Here is a 6,527-nt window from a genome sequence, read left to right as displayed (position 1 = left end):
TTTGAGACGGAGTTTCGCTCTTGTTGCCCAGGCTGGAGTGCAATGGCACGATCTCGGCTCACTGCAACCTCCGCCTCCTGGGTTCAGGCAATTCTCCTGCCCCAGCCTCCTGAGTAGCTGGGATTACAGGCACGCGCCACCATGCCCAGCTAATGTTTTTTGTATTTTTAGTAGAGACGGGGTTTCACCATGTTGACCAGGATAGTCTCGATCTCTTGACCTCGTGATCCACCCGCCTCCGCCTCCCACAGTGCTGGGATTACAGGCTTGAGCCACTGCGCCCAGCCCAGGAATTTTACATATGTGCATCCCCAAGGCCAGGTCAAGATCTGGAACATTCCTGGTTCTTCCCGAGTTCACAGAAGCCCCAGACAGCCTCTTCCCAAGCCCTCCAGATGTGAACCCCTGCAGACTTTTTCATGCCACTGGGTGAGTTTCACCTGTTCTGGAAGTTGGCGGGAACAAGTGGCTTCTGGGTCCCCAGCCCTGGGAGACCCGCCCAGGAGTTCCTCCTTCCTTCTGTCTTGGCCTGGATTTGCCTGTTAAAAAGGTGTCACTGTTGAATGGGTTGAATCCACTTCTCAAAACAATGTGCCCTGGGGTGTTCTTGGTGTAATGCAGGCCACCGTGGCCAGGTGTCACCTCCACCTGAAGATGGGTGTTTTGTTCTGCACTGTGGGTGGCAATGGCTTCCTGCTGTGACCCATTTTTTCAGAAGCTCCTCCTCCCCTAGGGACCCCTAAGTACTTCTCTGTCTCTCCTCTCTGGGTCTCCCTCTGTCTCTTTCCCCTCTTCTCTCTGTCTATCTCTGTTCATCTCTGTGTCTCTTCATCTCTCCATCTCTCCCTGTCTCTCCTCTGTCACTTTCACCTCCTCTCTCTGTGTGTCTGTTTCTCTCTCTCTCGTCTCCTTGTCTGTTTTTGCCTCTCTCTTTGGGTTTCTCTGTTCCTTCCCACTTTGTCCCTTTTCTCTCTCTCTCTCTCTCTCTCTCTCTCTCTCTCTCTCTCTCTCAACAGGGTCTCACTCTGTTGTCCAGGCTGGAGTTCAGTGTTGTGATCTCAGCTTACCTCAGCCTTGGCCTTCCGGGCTCAGGCGATCCTCCCGCCTCAGCCTCCCAGTTAGCTGGGACTACAGGCATGCACCACCAGGCCCAGCTAATTTTTTTTGTAGAGATGGGGTGTGGCCATGTTGCCCAGGCTGGTCTCAAACTCCTGGGCTCAAGCCATCCTCCTGTCTCAGCCTCCCAAGGTGCTGGGATTACAGGCGTGAGCCTCCGTGCCCAGGCCTCTCTGTCTCTCTCTGTCTCTCTCTGTCTCACTCGCTCTCTCTCTGCATCTCTCTATCTCTTCCCCTTTCTCTATCTTTGTTTCTCTCTGTGTGTCTCTTACTCTCTGTCTCCTTGTCTTTTTCTCTCTGAATCTGTCTCTTTTCCCTTCTCTTTCTCTCCATTCTGTTTCTGACTCCATCTCTCTCTCTTTCTTTTTTTTTCTTTTTATTTTTTTGAGATGAGATGGGGTCTCTCTCTGTCGCCCACGCTGGAGTACAGTGGTGTAATCTCAGTTCACTGCAACCTCCACTTCCCGGGTTCAAGTGATTCTCCTGCCTCAGCCTCCGGAGTAGCTGGGACTACAGGTGTGCGCCACCACACCCAGCTAATTTTTGTATTTTTAGTAGAGATGGGGTTTTGCGATCAGGCTGGTCTCGAACTCCCGACCTCAGGTGATCCACCCGCCTCGGCCTCCCAAAGTGCTGGGATTACAGGCATCAGCCACCGCGCCTGGCCTGTCTCTGTCTCTCCAGATCTTTTCTCTTTGTGCCCTGAGTGAAGTCATGCCACAACATAGACCAGACTGTTTCCCACCTGCAGCGTTCAGGAGGTGGGAGGAGAGTTGGGGTACAGACGGGAACCCCCGTTTGTCTTTCCTGGGATGGTGGCTGCCCCCCGCACCCCAAGCAGGAGGACCCACGTGTCTCGTGTGTCCCATCTCCCCCGCCTCTCAGGGTGGACTGGGGCACTGGCTGCTTCTCTGTCTTCTGAGGAGGCGCAGGTGGGTGTTAAGCCGGGGAGCCCCGGGACTCGGGGCCATCTGGGGCGTCTCCTCCCAAGCTGGGTGAGGAGGACCCGGGTCACTGAGCTTGGTGACATCATGGGACAATTGCTGCCACAGTGAGTCTAGACAGACCTGCTAAGGATATTACCAGGGAACAAAGAGGGTCTTTGTCATGGGGTCAGGGGAATCGGTCAGACGCGGCTGCGCGGCGGGGTCCTGTCAGGTAGTTGGGGGCTAGACAATGGGGCGTCTGCCCGAGCCCCGTCCTTTCACGGTATTTCCTCGGGTGGTGTGCAAGGCCGGCTGTGCTCCCGGCAAAGTGATGTGGGACTTGGGGTGCCCTGCCCCCCCTTCTCCCGGAGAAGAACTGTCCAGCCCTGTTGGAACAGAACGTATTCAGAGGCTAAGGCTTCAGCCAGATTATCAGCCCTGCACTTCTATCTAGTGCCAGATACCCTGTACGGCAGGCGGCTTCCCGCCGTTACCCTGCTTAAAATTGAGGGATACTTTACATCAAACAGTGTAGACAGAACTTAAGTTTCCCCATCACTTTGGTGAAAAACTTTTTTTGTTTTGAGATGGGGTCTTGCTCTGTTGCCCAGGCTGGAGTGGAGTGGCGCCATCATAGCTCACTGCAGCCTCGACCTCCCGGACTCCAGTGATCCTCCTGCCTCAGCCTCCCAAGTAGCTGGGACTGCAGGCATGTGCCACCGTGTCTGGCTAATATTTTTTTTTCTCGAGGTGGAGTCTTGCTCTGTCGCCCAGGCTGGAGTGCAGTGGCGTGATCCTGGCTCACTGCAACCTCCACCTCCTGGGTTCAAGCGATCCTCCTGCCTCAGACTCCCGAGTAACTGGGATTACAGGCATTCGCCACCACACCCAGCTAATTGTATTTTTAGTAGAGATGGGGTTTCACTATGTTGGTCAGGCTGATCTTGAACTCCTGACCTTGCTATCTGTCTGCCTCGGTCTTTCAAAGTGCTGGGATTACAGGTGTGAGCCACCGCACCTGTCATCCCTGTTTATTTTTATTTATTTTTTAAATTTTTTATTTCTTCTTCTTATTTTTAAAGATGGGATTTCACCATATTGGTCAGGCTGGTCTTGAACTTCTGACTTTAGGTGATCCGCTCACCTCAGCTTCCCAAAGTGCCAGGATTACAGGCATGAGCCACCGTGCCCGGGCTCCCTGTTGATTTTTTTTTTTTTTTTTTTTTTTTTTGAGTCGGAGTTTCGCTTTTGTTACCCAGGCTGGAGTGCAATGGCGCGATCTCGGCTCACTGCAACCTCCGCCTCCTGGGTTCAGGTAATTCTCCTGCCTCAACCTCCTGAGTAGCTGGGATTACAGGCACGCGCCACCATGCCCAGCTAATGTTTTTTTATTTTTAGTAGAGACGGGGTTTCACCATGTTGACCAGGGTGGTCTCGATCTCTTGACCTCGTGATCCACCCGCCTCGGCCTCCCAAAGTGCTGGGATTACAGGCGTGAGCCACCGCGCCCGGCTCCCTGTTGATTTTTAAAGTAACACATCTCGGGAGACTCAAGACATTACCTTGTGCCTCCTAGAGAAAAGACAGAAAAGAGGCAGGTCTGTTGATACGGGACTATGGGTTGTTTTATTTTTTGATTTTGTAAAACATCGACATGGTTCAAAAGTCAAAATCATGTGATGAGATTTTTGCAGAGAAGTCTCCCTCCCCTCCCCATCCCCGCTCCCATTTCTTCTTTGCCCAAAGGTCGCGCAGTCTCGCCATGGGTCATGCCTGGATATCCCTCCAGCTTGGTCCAGGCAGAGATTACTCATTCTTTTTTTTTGAGTCGGAGTTTCGCTCTTGTTACCCAGGCTGGAGTGCAATGGCACGATCTCGGCTCACCGCAACCTCCGCCTCCTGGGTTCAGGCAATTCTCCTGCCTCAGCCTCCTGAGTAGCTGGGATTACAGGCACGCGCCACCATGCCCAGCTAATGTTTTGTATATTTAATAGAGACGGGGTTTCACCATGTTGACCAGGATGGTCTCGATCTCTTGACGTCGTGATCCACCCGCCTCGGCCTCCCAAAGTGCTGGGATCATTCTTTTAAATATTTTAATTCTCTTTTCAGTTTTGATGAAATCCGGTTTATCGATTTCTTTCTTTTATTGTCTGTGCTTTTCGTGTCATTTGGTGTGTATGGGCTTTTTGGTTTTCTCTCAAGGTGGGGTCTCACTGTGTTGCCCAGGTTGACCTCGAACTCCTGGCCTCAAGTGGTCTGCCCCAGTAGCTGGGATTACAGGCACGAGCCACTGCGCCTGGCTGCTGATTTGTTTGTTTGTTTTGAGACAGAGCGAGACTCTGGCTGGAGTGCTGTGGTGTGATCTCAGCTCACTGCAACCTCTACCTTTCAAGTTCAAGCGATTCTCCTGCCTCAGCCTCCCAAGTAGGGACTACAGGCACGTACCACCACGCCTGGCTAATTTTTTGTGTGTTTTTAGTAGAGACAGAGTTTTACCACGTTGGCCAGGCTGGTCTCGAACTCCTGACCTCCTGATACACCTGCCTGGGCCTCCCAGGGTGCTGAGATTACAGGAGTGAGCCACCGCACCCAGGGCCGTAAATGTTTTTTTAAAACTTTGCTTTTGCTCTCTCCGCTGCGTGCCTCCAAGATGACAAAGAAAAGAAGGAACAAAGGTCGTGCCAAAAAGGGCCGCACCCACGTTCAGCCTACTCGCTGCATGAACTGTGCCCATGCGAGCCCAAGGACAAGGCCATTAAGAAATTCGTTGCCGGGCGCGGTGGCTCACGCCTGTAATCCCAGCACTTTGGGAGGCCGAGGCGGGTGGATCACGAGGTCAAGAGATCGAGACCATCCTGGTCAACATGGTGAAACCCCGTCTCTACTAAAAATACAAAAAATTAGCTGGGCATGGTGGCGCGTGCCTGTAATCCCAGCTACTCAGGAGGTTGAGGCAGGAGAATTGCCTGAACCCAGGAGGCGGAGGTTGCGGTGAGCCGAGTTCGCGCCATTGCACTCCAGCCTGGGTAACATGAGTGAAACTCCGTCTCAAAAAAAAAAAAAGAAAAAGAAATTCGTTGTTTGGCCGGGCACGGTGGCGCATGCTTGTAATCCCAGCACTTTGGGAGGCTGAGATGGGAGGATCACAAAGTCAGGAGTTCGAGACCAGCCTGACCAATATGGTGAAACTCCATCTCTACTAAATATAAAAATGAGCCAGGCATGGTGGCATGCACCTGTAATCCCAACTACTCAGGAGGCTGAGGCAGAAGAATTGCTTGAACCCAGGAGGTGGAGATTGCAGTGAGCTGACATTGCACCACTGCACTCCAGCCTGGGCGTCTCAAAAAAAAAGAACAAAAGACTTAAAAAAGGCAAAACAAAGAAATTCGTCGTTTGAAACATCGTGGAGGCCACAGCGGTCAGGGACATTTCTGAAGCGAGCATCTTCGACGCCTGTGTGCTTCCCAAGCTGTGTGTGAAGCTATGTCACTGTGTGAGTTGTGCAATTCACAGCAAAGTAGTCAGGCATCGATCTCGTGGAGCCCGCAAGCACCAAACACCCCCACCCCGATTTAGACCTGTGGGTGCAGCCCCACGACCCCCACCAAAACCCATGTAACGAGCTGAGTCCTTAAAAGACTGAAGACAACTATTCTCTGGAGAAAAATAAAATGGAAATTGTACTTAAAAAAAAAAAAACAAAAAACAAAAAACACTTTACTTTTGGCCAGGCGCAGTGGCTCACGCCTGTGATCCCAGCACTTTGGGAGGCTGAGGTGGGCAGATCACAAGATCAGGAGATCGAGACCAGCCTGGCCAACATGGTGAAACCTCGTCTCTACTGACAATACAAAAATTAGCCGGGTGTGTGGTGAGACAAGGCCTGGCCCCGTCGCCCAGGCTGCAGCACAGGGGCACAATCTCAGCTCACTGCATGTAGCCTCCGCCTCCCTGGCCGAAGCCTGGGACACTGTGCCTGCCCAAATTAATGATTTTGAAGTACATAATTATACGTCATGAAGGACACTGTGTTGTGCAACCATCATTTCTAATTCCAGAACATTCTGTCCCCCGAAAAGGAGACCCTGTCCCCATCAGCAGTCACTCCCCACTCCTCTCCCCCAGCCCCTGGCAGCCACTCTTCTGCTTCCTGTGTCTAGGGATTTGGCTGTTCTGGACATTTCAGATCAATGGAATTACACACCGTGTGGCCTTTTCGTGTCTGGCTTCTATCACTCAGCGTCATGTTTTCGGAATTCATCCACATCGTAGCAGGGATCAGTGCTTCGTTCCTTTTCATGGCTGAATCATAGTCCATCAGATGGATGGACCATATTTCATTTATCCATCTTCGATGGGCATTTGGGCTGTTTCTGCCTTTTGGCTCTTGTGAATACTGGAGAGCCTTCTTTTTTTTTTTTTTTTTTTTTTTAGTCGGAGTTTCACTCTTGTTGCCCAGGCTGGAGTGCAATGGCACGA

At 51.8% G+C, this 6,527-nt stretch overlaps 1 protein-coding gene across 4 annotated transcripts in view; it reads left to right on the top strand.

Annotated features, from left to right (window-relative positions):
* The window catches only part of PGPEP1 (pyroglutamyl-peptidase I), a 23,111-nt gene that overhangs the window by 5,950 nt on the left and 10,634 nt on the right, over nucleotides 1-6,527 (top strand). The gene's annotated exons all lie outside the window — the stretch shown is intronic.

Source organism: Sapajus apella, unplaced genomic scaffold (assembly GCF_009761245.1).
Source record: "Sapajus apella isolate SASKATOON/1434 unplaced genomic scaffold, GSC_monkey_1.0 scaffold173, whole genome shotgun sequence".
NCBI lineage: Eukaryota > Metazoa > Chordata > Mammalia > Primates > Cebidae > Sapajus > Sapajus apella.
The sequence above is the reverse complement of the archived record's forward strand: the minus strand, read 5'-3'. Positions and strand labels throughout refer to the sequence as shown.